Below are 18,223 nucleotides of genomic sequence, written 5' to 3'. Positions count from 1 at the left end.
TGCATTAACAAAGTGTGGCAACTGGTTTAGGTTTGATTATTTAACAAATGTTGACTATGGAGGTGTGTTGCTAAGCTAGATTGCACGCCACATTATGATATGAACATGTTAGAGAATCATGGGATGGTTTGGGAAGAGACCTTAAAGCTCATCCAGTTCCAATCCCCTGCCATGGGCAGGGAAACCTTCCACTAGAGCAGGGTCCTCATTCATACCACTGCACCTTTCCAACTTGCCACTCATTAAAAGGGAGGAGAAAGTCTTAATTGTGAACATATGCTAAAGGTTTGGGGTGCCCATGGTATTGCAACCTGCCTCTTTACATCCATTGTCATTCATTGCCATCATTCCTCTGTCATGGATCAAACTTCTTGAGGGCAATTTTATTTTAGTGCCTTCACAGGGAATTGCTTGAAGGAGTCCAGCGCAGAGCCACAAAGATGATTAAGGGAGTGGAACATCTCCCTTATGAGGAGAGGCTGAGGGAGCTGGGTCTCTTTAGCTTGGAGAAGAGGAGACTGAGGGGTGACCTCATCAATGTTTACAAATATGTAAAGGGTAGGTGTCAGGATGATGGAGCTAGGCTTTTTTCAGTGATATCCAGTGATAGGACAAGGGGCAATGGGTGTAAACTGGAGCATAGGAAGTTCCACGTTAACATCAGGAAGAACTTCTTTACTGTAAGAGTGACAGAGCACTGGAACAGGTTGCCCAGGGGGGTTGTGGAGTCTCCTACACTGGAGATATTCAAGGCCCGCCTGGACAAGTTCCTGTGTGATGTACTGTAGGTTACCCTGCTCTTGCAGGGGGGTTGGACTAGATGATCTTTTGAGGTCCCTTCCAACCCTTGGGATTCTGTGATTCTGTGATAGGGAATTTGGAAAGTACAGTAAAGAGATGAAGCATTATGGCCAAAATACTTCATATCTGGGCATTATGGACAAAATACTTAATATCTGAGCATTGAAGCCAAAATACTTAAAGACTATGAGCACTGATAGAACTGGTGAATTCAATTCATTTCAGACCATTTGCTCTGTTCAATTCTCTTGCTCTTACATTATTTTCTATGACTTTTCGTCTTTCACTTGTTTCATACATTTTATTTTAGCTTTATTTTAGCTTTTTACCTGTTCAGTTATTCTGCATTAGCACAAGACTACAGTCTGGGCTCCTAACTTTAAGACAACACATCAAAGCACATAGGAGCCTGTATTTTTATGCCAGATTCAAATTTGAAATAGTTCAATATTTAACAGAGAAAACCTCACCGAGGGTTTGGGAGTTGACATCACCACATAACATTTAATGGTTCTCTAGTTTGACAGAAAAGTTGCATAAAATCCTCTTTTTAATGAAATCAGTGTGCAAATAATACATTATTCCACCAAAGAGCAAATATGAAGGTGATCCTGCTCCTCTACTCTGCTCTCGTGAGACCGCACTTGCAGCACTGTGTACATACAGCTCTGGAGTCCTCAACTTAAGAAGGACATGGAGCTGTTGGAGCATGTCCAGGGGAGACCACAAGGATGTTCAGGGGCTGAAGCACCTCCTGTATGTAGACAGGCTGAGGAAGTTGGGGCTGTTCAGCCTGGAGAAGAGAAGGCTGCGTGGGGACCTCAGAGCAGCCTTCCAGTGTCTGAAGGGGGCCTATAGGGATGCTGGGGAGGGACTCTTCATTAGGGACTGTAGTGACAGGACAAGGGGTAACGGGTTCAAACTTAAACAGGGGAAGTTTACATTGGATATAAGGCAGAAGCTCTTCCCTGTGAGGGTGCTGAGGCGCTGGCACAGGGTGCCCAGAGAAGCTGTGGCTGCCCCATCCCTGGCAGTGCTCAAGGCCAGGTTGGACACAGGGGCTTGGAGCAAGCTGCTCCAGTGGAAGGGGTCCCTGCCCGTGGCAGGGGTTGGGGCTGGATGAGCTTTAAGGTCCTTTCCAACCCTAATTATCCTATTATTTTATGGAGCAGATGAAAGTATCCCCATTACTTGTCACATGGGCCTTGTCTTTGGCTGTAACTTGAATTCCAAGATGAAATTCCTGCTCATTCCAGATTTCATTAGGTGCCTCCATCTGAAACTGTTTGTTTGAAGGCAATAAAAATTAGGATCAGATTGTTGAGGTTTTGATTTTTAAGCAGTACTTCTCCCATTGCCATAAAGCAGTTGGAGATCATCCCTGGAACTGGGAAAGGTCATAAAACAAACAAGAAAAAACAGTATCTTAATAAAGTGAGCATAATATTCCTTTAAAACAATTTCCCCCACTCTTACAGCTCCTCAAGACATCTTAATAAGAATGTAATTTCCCATTTGCTCTTACCGAGGAAATCAAACCTGGTGATTTATTATTCAGATGGGCACAAAGGGTTTCTGAGATGCAAAAAGAAGGGCTATAAAAGCACAAATCATCAGTAACAACGACAAGCTAAACTGCCTTTCAAAGATGAACAAAATGCAGCCATTTAGGGTATCATACATCATGGTCTTCCAGACCCTCATTTATTTCCTAACTGTATAGCCTGCATGATAATTTAACTAGTGCAGGATTCTGCATCTATACAGAGTGTCTTTATTAGGCAAGCGACAACACAGCTCGCACATGCCACGAGAGACCAGTTCATAATCCCCACAGAAGCATGGAATGGTTTGGGTTGGAAAGGACCTCAAGATCATCCAGTTCCAACCCCCCTGCCATGAGCAGGGACACCTCACACTAAACCATCCCACCCAAGGCTCTGTCCAACCTGGCCTTGGACACTGCCAGGGATGGGGCAGCTACAGCTTCTCTGGGCACCCTGTGCCAGCGCCTCATTATTAGTTCCCCTCCCCAGAACATTTGTACACTGAAAATGAGCTTTTGTGAAAGTAAATGGTGAAAATATGAAAAAAAAAAGTTAAAAGATTAAAAAATAGAACCGCCTATCCTCCCAAAATTAGGATTTCTGTCTTAGTATGAGTGAGCAACCAATATCTACAGCAGTTCAGACTCCTTATGAGACAGCATTCAACTGGAACTCGGTATCTGAGCTTCAGCTGCTAAGAGCTGCTGTTGCATTTTCTGTACAAAGTGAAATGAAGAAAGAGGTCTAAATCCTGCTCTCACTTATACCAACCAAGTATGCAAAGAACTATCATAGCTAATGAGGTTACTCAGCATTTTCCTTCTTAGAGCAGAAATCCCATAAACAGCAGTTCACTTCATCAGCTACTTAATACTGTAGCTGCACGCAGGTACTGTGGGTATGAAACACATCATCTTAATCCTGCTTTATCTTCACAATGTTCCTCCAATTTAACAGATGTGCAATTACTCACCCTTTACAGATAAAGAACAGACATAAGCATAGTCTCAAATGAATTGTCCAAGCTCATAGCAAAAAACTTCCTATGGTGCAAAACACTAAATTAAATCTCTCCAATTTATGACTATGGGAGTCCTTATTTCTTTGTCATCACAGCCCAGCAGATTTTACCTTTCCTTAAAGCAAGGAGCGTGGTTGGACTTGATGATCTTAAAGGTCTTTTCCAACTTAGTTGATTCAATAATCCTATGACAGCAGGAAGATCTGTTTGCCAGGCTTGCAGCCATCTCGGATGGAAATGAGGAGCATATTTAACATTCCTCCATTTTTCTTCCAATGTTCAGGTAAATAAATGAATTACAGATTAAACATAGAAAGCTGGGCAGCTATAATACAAAGGAATGAAAAGAACAACCTAAGTAACGTGCAGGAAGATTCAGCAATGTGAAAATATTTGATTTTAGCAAAGCTATAACGACAGCATTGGTCCCAAATGACTACAGAGAAAAAAGGCACAACATCATCTACATCTCTTCTGTTTCAAATCAAGTGAGGCTCGCTCTTCTTTCCCCTAAAAAGGAGGTGGTAAGGTTCTGTAATAAATTCATACAATCCCAGCCTGGTTTGTGTTGGAAGGGAGCTTAAAGCTCACCAACCTCCAACCCCTTGCCATGGGCAGGGACCCCTTCCACTGGAGCAGCTTGCTCCAAGCCCCTGTGTCCAACCTGGCCTTAAGCACTGCCAGGGATGGGGCAGCCACAGCTTCTCTGGGCACCCTGTGCCAGCGCCTCAGCACCCTCACAGGGAAGAGCTTCTGCCTAAGAGCTCAGCTCAGTCTCCCCTCGGGCAGGTTCAAGCCATTCCCCTTGGCCTGTCCTTCCATTTTCCTTGTATATTTATTCCTACTACAGTAATACCAAGCACAATAACCAGGAAACACTATTTTTCACCAATCAATCACAATTTAAAACATCTCTATGTACACTGATAGCGTCAGCAGCTACACATGTGCTGCTGGATAAGCAGGAAGGTGGTCCACAACTGGAAAGTCCTTTCTAATTCTCTAAAACTCTACAGAGTAAGTGCTCAGCTTTATAAATGGGGCACAGACATAACGCTGTGCAAGGATAATCAGCCCTGGGGCAACAGGTTTTAAATATCATTATGGAGAAGAATGATTTTTAACTGCTGCTTCTATCAGATGGGTTTTCCTTTCACTAAGGTGATTGAGCAATAGTGTTTTCTTCAGGCAATGATGGGCTGCATGGTCTGGGTTGCTGTCTGCAGAGCTCACATTTTCATCTCGTGAAAAAGGAACAACATCCATGGATCTATTTAATAAAGCTCTTCCCTATGAGGGTGCTGAGGCGCTGGCACAGGGTGCCCAGAGAAGCTGTGGCTGCCCCATCCCTGGCAGTGCCCAAGGCCAGGTTGGACACAGGGGCTTGGAGCAAGCTGCTCCAGTGGAAGGGGTCCCTGCCCATGGCAGGGGTTGGAGTTGGAGGAGCTTTAAGGTCCCTTCCAACACAAACCAGGCTTGGATTTGCTTCTGTTGAAGTTGCATATACATTTGCAATGTGATAACACACTGTATCAGTCTACCCTGGCTGCATACAGGCTGTAGCCAAAACCTGATTTATTTTGTTAGAGAAACCACAAAAGTCCTGCAATAATACATAAGCCAGTGCTGCTGAAAATAAAAGGAGAGAAAGAAACACCGCATTTGTTGTAAAAAGTTGACATTTAAGTTCTTTCCACCTATGGCTTTGAAGGGAAGAAAAGCATCTCCGGTGAGAAAGCTAGAAAGATCTGAACTGCAATTAAAGCTGTGCCATCAGCTCCCTCCTCGCTGCGGGATGCCCCAGGGCAGAGCAGCAAGGGGATGCAAAAGACCAGGACACCCTGGGCCCCCTCTTTGAAGACCAGGGGAGGAGGAGGGTGACAGGGTACCTGGACAGGTACAGGCTGCGAGAGCAGCTCAGCTGCCCTCTGCTGACTGCCTCATTTGTTGAACGCTCCTCGGCTCCCGCTGAACTGCGATAGAACAGGCGAGGGTTTCCGCGCATTCAGCTCCACGCTGCCACACGGGTGCTCATGTGAGAGCCGGGTCCGTACCCATCCCTTTACCCGCTGTGGGGCTCTAGCTAAGACAAGCACAGAAGGTCGAGTCGCTGCTGCAGCAGCCCCTGTCACTGGCGCAATGCTCTGCTCCAGCTGATTAAAGAGACATCCAGGACCTGAGCCAGTGTTTCTGCTGCATCGGGCTCTGTGGATGTACCTACGGGCCGGGTTTCTCCTCCCCCGGCAGCAGCAGGGCATTCCGTGCTGGGGCTCATCCCGCTTCCAACGCGGGGTCCCTTCTGTAAATCCCAACATCAGTAATCCCTATCAACGCTACCGATGGTGGAGACGGTGCTGCTACAGGCAAACTATGTGGTCCCCAGTGGGGCTAAGAGGGTTTCGTGCTGTGGTTAAAAGCACTTATTAACCAGGGATACTACTGCAATCCTCCGAAGGAAAGGGACTGACCCATCACATCATGCCTCATGATATCTATCAGTCAGCAGGTCTGCTTAAATCCACATGACCCATTTCGTTCCTAACTCTTTTTAATGAAAAACATCCCTAAAAAGCCCTCTATACAGCGGTAAAGCGGTTTAAGAGGAGAGGAGAGAAGACGGGATTGAAGTTTTAAGGCTTTAATGCTTGCCGGCCCTTGCTGCTCTGTCAAACTGCTTTGCTTTTAACTTGCATCCATTTTATCCAAGGTTTAAAGGCGAACGGGAGCATGCAATCATTCAGCACCTCATGGATATGTATCTGTGAACAAAACAGCTCTAACCTGGTGCTGGGGTGGGATCCCCAATGTACCAGCATCACCCACTCGGCCTCTACTCCGTGCTCCCGACGGAGAGCCGGGGGATGCTCAGCGTGGACCCACCGCTTCCAGACGCATCTGTTACCACCCCGGAGGGGCATGTACCGCACGGAGGAGCACAGGAGTCACCGGCACCATCGCGATTCCCTAGATCCACCCCTCCTTTGCTCGCTAACCCCCCCCCCCGCCCCATCCCGCGGCCTCCCGCCGCCTCAGCGGCCCGCCCCCCGCCGCCGGCCCGGCCCCCGGCTCCTCCCCGCCGCCCCCGCCCGGCTCGGGGCCGCCCGCCGGTCCCGCTCAACAAGTTCCGCCGGGACCCGGCCGTGAGCATCCCCCGGCGCCTCCTGCCGCCCCCCCGAGCCGGGCTCCGCAGCCCATGAGGGCAGCGGGGGGAGCGGGCGGCGGCGCCTGCCTCTAGCGAGCGCTCGGGCGGCCGCAGCTGAGCGGCGCCCGGCTCCGGTTCGGGCTCCGGCGGCCGATGCGCGGAGCGGCTGCCGGCCAAGCTCGCCCCGGCGGCGGCAGGGAGGGAGATGCAGCGCAGGGGGAGCGCCCAGCCCGACGCTTCAGCCTGAGGAAGCACGAGGTAAGCCCGCCGCGCTGACCCGATCCCCCCCCCCCCCCCCTTCTCGGAACCCCCAAATTCCCCCTTCCCCTCGGTTTTCCTGCTGAAAACTTCATCAGGGATGAACATGAAGCAGCGCGGCGAGCGCCAGCGTTATGCAATAGTGCCTGTGCCTGCCTGCGAGCAGCTATTGCATTCAATAACTTTCATGACAGATAAGGAGAGAATATATCCCTCCAACGCGTCCAAACCGCGACTTTCTTCTAGAAAGATACCAGCCCTCCGTCCAGTGCCGCCTTTCCGAGGGCAGCTGGGAGGGCAGAGGTGTAGCTGGAAGGGTTTTGGAAGAGGAACGAAGTGCTTTTAGCTTTCCAACGGGATTGATGGCGAGGAACTACCGCCGCTGATGAACTTCAGCGCTGGGCACTCCAAACGCTGCCCTAATGAAGTGTCCGTGCGGCGCGGCAAGGGACGGGCAGCGGACGTGGGCACCCACACGGTAACTTGCAGGAGGAGAGAGCACTTCGGTAGCGACCAAAGCAACCCCAAACCCTCGCCAGCGCCTGAAGCTGCTGTTGTTCTGGGAGCCGTCATTGTTAGGAAGCGGTGGTTCTCCCCAGTTACTCCACCATTCCCTCATCCCCATCGTCAAAATTGGAGATGCTGTGAAAATGCAGTAGCAGCTGGGACAGGAGGTAGGACAGCTCCAGCACCAAAGTCACAGTCCTGCACCTTGCCTCCTGCGAGGCATATCCAGAGCTTCCCGCTTTGCCTTCCCATCCTGCCTTCCCTACGGCAAGGAAAAACCCTCCCCTGCCACCCCAGCGTCCCTGCTCGCTGCTGTGTTTGCACAGAGGTGCAGCACAGCGAGGGGGTGCAGGGCTGCAGCCAGCCTGGGTCTGTTTTGGGGGGTGCAGACAGCCCCGGCAAAACAGGGACATCTTGGCATGCTGAAAGCAGGGAATAGCATTCTCTGCTTATGTCACCATCTCCCCTGGTGTCTGTCCCAAAGGACTGGTCCCCCCCTCCTCTGCCAGGAGTCAGAACACGGGGGATGGAGCAGTCGGGTTTGACCTTGTGTGTCTAAGCAGCTAAAATCCCGCACGCACGAGCATCACAGAGGAAAATTTAACTCATTAGGCTCTAGGATAGGGAAGTTTGGGAAGACCTGTTTTTCCAGCCTCTGAAAATCACTGTTATTCTGATGAATACTGGAAAGCAGCAGCAAAACAGTAACAGGTCATGCCTAATGTAAACTGGGAATTTATTCCCTCTGCTTAAGCGTTGCATAGTGATTACCGTTCCTCTTTACAGCGCTGTCAGGAATGCTGCAGGAATCAAGGTTAAAACACAGCTGCTAGATGGAAAAACTACTAGCTAAAATCATAAGAAAATAAAAGAAATCCTTCCATTTAGCTGCCCTAGCCGTGCACTCAGAATAAGCTAAAGTAAGATCTCAAGCAAAGAGATCTATCGTAGGAATACAAGCATGGAGAGTAATTTATTTCCTTACTTTTGATGTGAAGCCCATTGGTGTTCCACCAGTCTGCTCATGCCTGCATTTCTTTACTACAGCAACGCTGCTCTCTTCCACTACAAATAACAGTTCCAAGTTAAAAGCTGGATTATTTTTGTTCCTAGTATTATAAATGCGTATGAGCAGCTCAGATGAAAATAACTCAGTGCTCAGAGCTTGTTCATTTATCATCTGGAGGTTTATATTCTATACAGCAATGGCAGACAGTCATGGAGTTCAAGAGAAACACATCATGTCTATTGTATAGCCAAATATATAGGTTTGGATATCTAAATATACCGAGCAGTTGTAAAATGAAATTAATGCCTCAGAGTTTGAGGTGCTGTTGCATTTAAAGCAGAATGAGCTCAGCAGGGAAGGCTGATACTAAATAAGATGGGGGGTTTGTTATTGCTAAGGACATCGTGATGCCCTTGGTGAAGAATATGTGTGCTTTAGGACTGTGTAGTGATTAACGATGTGTATTTTTAACAAGATGCTCAAAATAATTCCCATCTTGAATGAAATCAGTGCCTTTCCCCCAGACTGACACTTGGAAAAACCAGCTGGGCAGCAGCAACACAAAAGAAAGTGTTAGTTACTTATGGAGAGGGACAGCACTTCACATTCAATGCACCCTTCTACTAATGAAGCTCACAAACAAGTAGCTCATAAGGCTTTCACCTCCTCCTCATGTTAACTGTTTCACTGACAGAAGCATTTTGGCATGAGATACACACAGTATATATAACTAATCTGGAGGGGAAAAAGAGTAGCTAAGTTTAACGTATAGAAGAAGAATGTGGTCAGAAGCCCAAGAGCTGAATCACAGGCAGGCACTGCCGGAGACCGAACACTGTCACCACAACACACATTTACATGACTTAGAAACCCAAACTCCACAACAGATTGTCCAAATGACAATGAGATATTAACACTAACACTTTGTTTATCCTGTTCTGGAGAATCGAGAAGCAAACTCAGCAACACCCATCCTTTGCAGTGAGTGGTGGGCTGGTGAAAGGCAAAACCATCAGTGCTAAAAGGCAAGGATACCTCCACAAAGCTATAGTGTCTCAAGGCAGTTCCTTATCATACCGTAGTCTTGTTGGCCAGGGAGAACTGAGCATGTGTAGTCATGTAATTCATGCCTACTTGAGGGAATTACAGTAAATCCAGAATATTTGAGGACATAATTCCCATGATTGTTTCAACTAGCTATTAAAAGGGTCTTATATTCTGCCTTATGGCAGCCACTAGTGAAAGAGCTGCAGAAAATTTGGGCAAGAGATTAAAAACCATGTCAGCAACAAATCTATTTTACAGCCCAAGACTCCCTTAGATTTTTACTAATCAGACTGCAAATTAACGAGGCTTTAAGGAAATGAGCTAATGAGCAGATTTTAAGGTAAAAATAAACTCCTCGGATGGTAAATTCCGTGGGAATTCCACATTTAGCCTTCCGAAAAATCAATGCGTGCTTTTCTTCTGCTTCAGAACGCAGTCTAACCTCTGAACAGACCCAGGGACGACTCACTAGCTATTGACATTTACCTTTAAGTCCTTACTGACCACACAAAAGGTGTGACCGCAGCAGCCTCTTATTTTAGTGGCGCATCCTCACTTTGAAGTCTATTTACCACAACTTTACTCCATTCAGGCAGAAAGCAGCTTCTCTGCTGATCCCTTTATGCTCTGGAAAAAGTTTGACTTGGCTATACCATTGCCCAGCACACTGTGGTGATCAGTGCCTTAAAACTCACCCTGCTTTCCCCTTGTCCATACATCACAGGCAAAGGGAAGTGGTTGTAAACATAACAACCTGGTGATCAAACAGAACTCAAGGTTTCTTCCTCTTTGCCTGCTTTTATTTCTCTTCAGCAGCAGAAAGATTCCAGGCCTGATTTCACTCCAGTAATAAGTTTTCCACTGATTTTAATGCAGAGGAGCGTAGGCAAGTAAGGGCCATTTTCAGTGGCCCTAATCTGAATTAAACAGTGATGGATTTAAAAGCCCTGGGACTGAAGGCCTCCAGGTCCTGCGATATTTGGGTGCAGATCTGAACTCTTTAATCTATCCTTACAGGAGATTTCTGTCCTTGCAGGGAAGTGCTGGAGCTCTACGTATCAGGTTCCTCAATCTCTGCACATCACCGATTATTTGGCCTCAGACTCAGCCCATATAAAACAGTGTGTTAAACACCTCACAAAAACTACGCAGTATGTCCAGATATATCTGAGGCTGCAGCAGCTAGAACAGAGAGACCGGAGTAATCATTTGTAACCAGTAAAATGCCCTCGATGTGCTCGTGTACATGGTATAAATTCAACTGTATGGCTCAGTGCAGCCAAATTAGATGGAAATTTCTAATAACTGAAATGAGACCTTAGAATTAATTTTCAATGCAAGAAACTACAACTAGGAAAATAATACTGTTCATAGAATTGTAAGATAACAGACTGGTTTGGGTTGAAGGGACCTTAAAGCTCCTCCAGCTCCAACCCCTGCCACGGGCAGGGACCCCTTCCACTGGAGCAGCTTGCTCCAAGCCCCTGTGTCCAACCTGGCCTTGAGCACTGCCAGGGATGGGGCAGCCACAGCTTCTCTGGGCACCCTGTGCCAGCGCCTCAGCACCCTCACAGGGAAGAGCTTCTGCCTAAGAGCTCAGCTCAGTCTCCCCTCGGGCAGGTTCAAGCCATTCCCCTTGGCCTGGCCCTACAGGCCCTTGTCCAAAGCCCCTCTCCAGGTTTCCTGTAGCCCCTCTCAGCACTAGAAGGTTATTGAATACTAAGCAGAAAACAAACCAGACTATTCACCCATAGTCTAGTTCAGGAGAGCAGCATGGAGTAACTGGCCAGCAACACACAGAAAAGAGCCTTTCAGCAGAGAACAACGGTCTTGGATAAACTGTTCACTGCGGTGCCTTTTCCTGCAGGAATGCTGCTACCTCTTTGGTTTCCAACATCCTCATCTAACGCCAGAGTTCTGTTGAACAGGCTGAAAATGCAGTTACCCAGTGGACCAGAAAACACGTAAGCACACGTGGCTTTTGCACCTGATGTAACAAGATCTGCAGAAACAGCCTATGGCCTGACACACCGGCTTCTGAACAGCAGGAGAGCATTGTAGAAGCCCTCTGCGAACTTCTCTTCATTAGGTGCTGTCTGCTGCGGCTCTGTGGTCCTTTTTCAGCATCAGTTTTCTGTGCTGAAGGATGCTTTTTCCCCACATTGATTTCTACTTGGACACCCTGCTCCTTCCTCTTCCATCCTGCATAGCTCAAACCCAAAGAGACCATTAACTACTTCTTTTCTAGCAGTCTACACCATGCAAAGACTTTTTCCCTCTCTCTGTATTTACTTCTACTTCCATTTTATCAGGTACAGGAATTCCTGATTATTTGTACTGATATAACACTGGCAAAATTCCAGCCTTCACTCATGTTTGTGACATCCAGCGGGTTGAGAAGCAAGTGGTTTGTGTTATTTTTGCCTGGCCATGATCGCTGTAGCATGCTTATAAATAAAGCCCACGTAGGTATAAAATTAAACCATTTTAATAACAAAAGCAAAGCAGATCATTCCATGTGCTCTAAGTGAGGAGGAAGCATTAAAAGAAGGATTTACTTGGTCAGTGCTCTTCCCCACCTTCTCTGCTTGTTCTGTGCTGCCCTTCCTCACCCTCCAGGAGCAATGCAGACACCTAACAGTAGTTCAGCTGTAGAAGAGCCAGACCTACGAAAGGAGTCAGAGCCATAGCATCTAAAGCTGTAGAAATGCCCAGCACAACTTAACATTAGTTAAAAACTGACGTTTTGTATTTAGACCCCACTTTGACCAGTGTTACGAGGCCTTTACAACTGAAATACAGCCCACTTCCACGGTGACCTAAGCCACAGGACTAAGATGCCTTGTTAAGACTCGGTAAGACACACAAAGCGGAACACAGGTATGACATACATCCAAAGCTATCTTTAAATAGGGTAGTTTGGATATCAGCGTGATTTGTACTTCCTGGAACATGGCAGCAGCCAACAGTCATGCCAGAGCTGTGATGCTATTCCTTGGAAGAAGCTGATGAGGTCAGAGCTGATGCAAGTTAGCCATACATGTCATACATACCTTATACACCATATACATCGTATAAATGGCTCTTACAAGCTCAGACAGTGGCTGTGTGATGCTCAGTACAAACCCACTGAAGCGCATGTGTAAATTCAGGCCTGGAGTTTAAGGAACATCAAAAGTACTTTTAGTTCGGTTAGTTACTTCCCGCTCTCCTTAGGAGACAGAGGAAGAAACAGTACGGTGACAGGACTAATATTTGTGCATTTATATATGAATAAGAAAAAAGAAGTCTACAGCAAGCCCAATCTCTTCTTCAAATCATTAGCAATCTGTTGCTTATGCCCATTTTGTTATTAGATGCATTACTTCCTTCTCCAAATACAATCAGAAATGAAGGAGGACATACCCACAAGTAAAGAAATTTAACTTGTGGATGAGTTTAATGCATTTTGTGTGTATCAAGGCCATTAGCAAATAAAACGGAGCAATACCTCTAAGGAGCTGACAAAGAGATAGATAAAAACATTCCAAAACTGAAGAGAGTTCAGCAAAAATTATACCCGAACTGCCCAGTACCACCAATAACACTGATCCATTCTGTAGACTAAGTTGCTGAATTCAAGAAGAATCTGCCTAGTTTAGGTAGTCCTAGCTGAGCAAGTCAGTGAGAATAACGTGTTATATTCTTGCATTCACACTCTGTGTTAGTATGAAACCACACAAAGCCACAATAAACATGATGCAAATTGTGTCTCCTGGATGGTTGTGGTGCCTGGAGTGTTATCAGGCAACTCTGACTGATAACAGGGGAGTTCTCAGCCACAATACATCAGCTTCAGACAAGCAGAGTGTCTAACTCCAACAGACAAAAAGGACATAGGAATATCCCTAAGAGTATTTCTACTTTAACAGACTTCCCAATTATCCGTATCACAAATAACCCATCCTAAAACACCATCACCAGGTGGTAAGATCTCACTTCTCAGTGTCCCAGGTCCACAAAACCTGGAAGCAATGCAGCCAACAGCTCCATACCATCTTTGCACACTTATTCCTTCCCTCTTCATTCCCCATGCGGTTCTTCCCACCCTCATCCACAAGGGTTGTCCATGTGGCCTGGAATGAGCTGTTAGCCATGGTGTCACTTATCAGCTCCCACCCTGCTCCCAAAGTCCTTGTGTTTGATGAGAACTTAAGGCTTTGGGAGCTGAGATTTGGAGCATTCAGACCACTTGTCAAATTTAAGACAAATTCCCTTCCTATCAGAGCTCAGCTCTTCTATTGCATTACTGATGTTAAAATCATCTTTGAACCAGCTTTTATGAAATAAGCTTTGCTTCTACTGCTCCTCACTTCAGTTCAGCAACTAAAACATAGCTTTTGGTCTACAAATAACACTGTTTGGGGTGACTAATGCTCATTTTTGTACAGGCCTTTGCTTTGGCAGAAATCAAACTGATTTGGGTGCTTCTGTCATTTTTCACCACCATCAGCACGCTCAGGTCTGACTATACACTGGTAATTTATGATTACAGCAGAGCCAGAACCTGCTTGAAACCAGAAACTGTGCACAGATGTGCTCCTTGAGGGCCTTATAATGGTTAAATTTGCAAGAGACCTTAAAGCTGATGCAGTTCTAACTCCCTGCCATGGGCAGGGACACCTTCCCCTAGACCAGGTCATTCAAAGCCCCATCCAACCCTGGCCTTAAAGAAGGTGAAAATTACACTGCCTTTATTTCCTGCTGACAGCACTGGGGTGCAAATACAACCTCCCAGACTGATATTCTCCAATTAATATCCTGCTAATGATGCTTTAGACCTGAATCACCCAGCAGTGTTGTTGAGCAGCACTTCACACCCTCCCAAGGCTTGTCTGCAGGCAGCCCTAATCCGAGTCGAAAGAGCTGACAATGTTCTGATGCCTTACAACCACAACCTCAGGAAAGTCATTCCTGTCTGTCATCTCCTATTTGTAGTAAGCTCTAGCACAGACAACCAAACGTGTTTTCCATACAGTGAGATTATCTGCATTCCCAAGGGAAAGGGCTGAGCTGTGGATGTTGCACTGCACCCAAACACACTGCAGAGCCCTTCCACTACAGGCACAGCGAGCCTGACGATGCAAGACCGAAGCATGGAGTTAAATCACAGAATCCCAGCCTGGTTTGTGTTGAAGGGACCTTAAAGCTCCTCCAGCTCCAACCCCTGCTACGGGCAGGGACCCCTTCCACTGGAGCAGCTTGCTCCAAGCCCCTGTGTCCAACCTGGCCTTGAGCACTGCCAGGGATGGGGCAGCCACAGCTTCTCTGGGCACCCTGTGCCAGCGCCTCAGCACCCTCACAGGGAAGAGCTTCTGCCTAAGAGCTCAGCTCAGTCTCCCCTCTGGCAGGTCAAAGCCAAGAGGGTAGGTTTAGATTAGATGTTAGGAACCTGCTTACCTCATCTTTCCTCTTTACCCAACATGTGAAAAGCTACGATGAAAAAGCAAACCAGCTGCAGTTATGTAGGTGTCTGCAGTTCATGTTTGCAGCCCCAGCACCCAAATCACCCTCTGTGTACGTCCGACAGTTTTACACACCTGTTGGCCGAAGCTGCAGACCAAAACTGCTTTTCTCCCTGTCATTTGATCATTGATTTTCTTCTTGAACACCCACAACAACTATTGATGTTCACTAGGGACAATTAAAAGTTACTATTACACAATGCAGATAAGCGACTGTCTTTAAGCTCTTGTTTTTAACAGCTTGCTGTTTAAATTATTTAACACAAAGTCCCATAAAAATGAAAAAGCCTTCCAGTGAAAGCACGCTGCCTTTTGGAAACTCCTGGAAAACAGTACAGTGTGAGCAGAACTCTTTGTGATTCTCCTAGCAACACATCCTCAGCAGCATCCTTACACTGCGAGTACCAGCTGTAACACTGACAAAGAGGTGCACAGATTTACATGGCTAAATGATGCTGATAAACCTTTCCCCACATTTCCAGAGTAGCTGCCTAGCACAGTAAGGAAAAGTAAGGATAATTCCTTTAACGTAATCCATTTAATGTTAGGGGTTTTTTTTCCCAGTCAACTAAATCCTAGCAAATGTCTGACATTGTAACTATGGATGTTATAATGTCATATAACAGGGAATATCTTTGGACACTGCATTTGTTCCAATAGGAAGTTAATAGTTATTAACTCAGACCACAACTACATTGGTTTTAATGCAAGTCTTCTGTTCATGTTACTATTACTTGCACATAAAGTAGTCCTTATTGTATAGAATTTTACCACATGGAATTAATTCCTTACCATTTCATGCATGTTACAGCAGAGCAAGCACCAAAACCTCAGTATTATTCAAATCTGTGTTCAGAATCTGTAGCAAACAAGTCAGAATTATAGAAAAGAGCATTTAGCCGCTTGTGCATTCAGGGAAATGGTTTTGTTTCTATGCAAGATTTCAAGTAGTTTATCCTACAACACATTCCTCCTTTATCTAAGATTCTGCAGCCTTATTACATCATACATTTTATTTTCCTGCCCCTTAGTTCTAAGGCTCACATTTAAAGGCATTTCTTGTCTATCTCAGCCATTAGGAAATGATTTTTATACATCATTTGCACAGAGCCTACCAATGGATTGGAGAGGGGAAAAAAAACAGACAAATCACACATGATTATGTTTATTCCAAAGGAAGACTTTCAAGGCAATCAGGAATCTATCATGTGTCATCACTGGAGCTAGATGTCTGATAGCTCTATGGTCTGAAATGGTACTAAGAGCAACTCTACCAGACGTGTGTAGTTTACAGTGCAATGCTTTGTTTCCAAGTTATATATCCCAAAGCTGGTTTTAGACTGACTGAAGGATCAGTCTAAGTTAGGAGACTTTGTGTCAGACAGTGGAACCTTTTAGTTTCTTGCAGTGAAAATACAACTCCTCCTTCACAAGCTTTAATTTTGCCATGGAGCCTACAGGAGCTTTCTGTTCTGCTGTGCACTGATGTAGGGAAATTATGGTAATGCTCTCTACTCCACTGAGACGTGCAGGTTTCTCAACATTGTAGGGCTGTGGCAGCTCACCCTGTACTTGATAAAAGACAATACAGAAGCGCTGCAATAAGAATTAATTCAGTATTGAGCAGTAGAGAAGGAAATTAAATTCAAATTCACTGCTTAAGTGTTTCAATACAGATTAAAACCCATAAAAGACTCATTTGGCATTGACCAGCCCTGCTAACTCTATATGAGCAGTTCTGATAAAAGGAGGACAAACTGGCCTAGCACATCTGTTTTCTATGTCAACAGATTCTTTGGTGGTGGGGTCCTCATTAGCACCAGTACTTTTGGCAGCACAAAACTTGGGTATCCCAGCACCCTTGCATTTACCTTTCTTCTCATTCCTGTGCATTAAAAATCTGTGAAACATTTGTAATAAGAAAAGTTTCTGCAAACATCTAAGAAGAGGCTCAGCTCCTTCATGTTTTCCGACATTTTTGTCAGTATATGGATATTTCTCACTAATATTTAGGATCCTGCTGTATGGTTTGTAAGTTCTTATCGTAACACAGTTAATCTAGGGCTGAAAATAACTAATGAAGTTTAAATGCCTGAAAGTTGAGGAAAGGACATGGCATTAGAAGCTATCTACTTAAAATGATGAAAACCATTTAGATTACATGTAAAATAGCCTCAGCTTGCTGGCACAGGTTTATATGATGCTATATTGAAAATTAACGTAGAATAGGCTTTTATATTGCACTTGTTTCTATGAAAGAAACCAAAGTTTCTTTCAAAAGTCTGTTTTTAACAAGAGAAGCATATTGTATTCTACCTCTACAGGATGACTTATAGATATCAAATAGTTTTTAAGCAACAAATATGCATTTTATGACAGTCTTTAGACGTAGCAAACTGGCATATGAGAAGGGGGGATTTCTCATGAGACAGCATAGCCTCGAGGTACTCCAAAGCCTGAGGATGCTGCAGGTCACTATTGAATCCTTTTTCAGGTGGTAAAGTCCAATTATTTGCAATCCTTTGCATTAGTTTTCCTTTAAGCTATTAACGTACGAGCACAGAACACCCCTGTGTGCCCTTAATAGGTGCAGAGAAGTTTACAGCTGCATCTCTGAAGCCTTCGTTGGCTCTGAAAGCCCAGCAACTGAAATCTGCGCCTTTCACCTGCATTTGGGAAGCAGGAAGTTTTAACTCCACTCTGCTTATTAACACATTCACTCTTTGAGTACATACTTCTGTGTCCTAAACCTGACACAAATAGGATTTAAATTACAAGGCAAGCTACAAATCTCTTTCCCCTTCATTAACAAATGAGTCAGGAAATCCAACACCATAATTCACTTCAGAGTGCAGTGCCTTTGCAGAGGTCTGGATTGAAAGTGGAGGTCCTGTAAAGATCTCCTTACATACCTAAGCTCTGCCTGCTGACACAGACTTGAACAGGCCTGTTGGGAGCCCACAGCTCCTCATAACTGAGGTGTAAATCACATAAAATAGGTCTCCTTCCTTGAGATGCCCACTGCATTGCTGAACTGAGGGGAGAAATCTCTGCAGCAGCAGTAATGGAGAACTGACAGGGAAGGATTTAACTGAACAAAACTTGCTATGGAGAAACCGAAATAATAAAGGGGGTGGTTTCTGTAACTTCCCTTAAAGATTTTATACTAACTTAAGGCTTCCCTGTGCATCACTTTCGTATTATTAGTATTTAATAGCTTATTTGCATATTCAGACATAAAGGAGCACTGTTTAAGGGTAATCAGCCAGAAGTTCATAAACAAATCAAGGCTAAAAACTGACAAATAAGCTCTGTGATTACTTCAGTATTTAGCTTAGCAACTCAGCTCATGCAATCAGGGTTTGAGTAACTACAGACAAGAAGTCT

General features: G+C 45.5%; 2 protein-coding genes across 5 annotated transcripts in view; one reads left to right on the top strand and one right to left on the bottom strand.

Moving 5' to 3' along the window:
- DOCK1 (dedicator of cytokinesis 1) overlaps positions 1-18,223 on the bottom strand; it is a 320,534-nt gene that overhangs the window by 168,984 nt on the left and 133,327 nt on the right. The window lies entirely within an intron of this gene.
- The window catches only part of INSYN2A (inhibitory synaptic factor 2A), a 47,565-nt gene continuing 35,851 nt past the window's right edge, over positions 6,510-18,223 (top strand). For 2 of the 3 annotated variants that reach the window (XM_065672476.1, XM_065672478.1), the window contains exon 1: positions 6,510-6,769. The gene's annotated coding sequence lies outside the window, so the exon portion shown is untranslated. Of the gene's footprint in view, positions 6,770-11,257; positions 11,297-18,223 lie in introns of those variants that run through there. The other variant, XM_065672477.1, reaches the window with a different exon arrangement.

Source organism: Lathamus discolor, chromosome 3, assembly GCF_037157495.1.
Source record: "Lathamus discolor isolate bLatDis1 chromosome 3, bLatDis1.hap1, whole genome shotgun sequence".
In the NCBI taxonomy this organism is placed as follows: domain Eukaryota; kingdom Metazoa; phylum Chordata; class Aves; order Psittaciformes; family Psittacidae; genus Lathamus; species Lathamus discolor.
The sequence above is the reverse complement of the archived record's forward strand: the minus strand, read 5'-3'. Positions and strand labels throughout refer to the sequence as shown.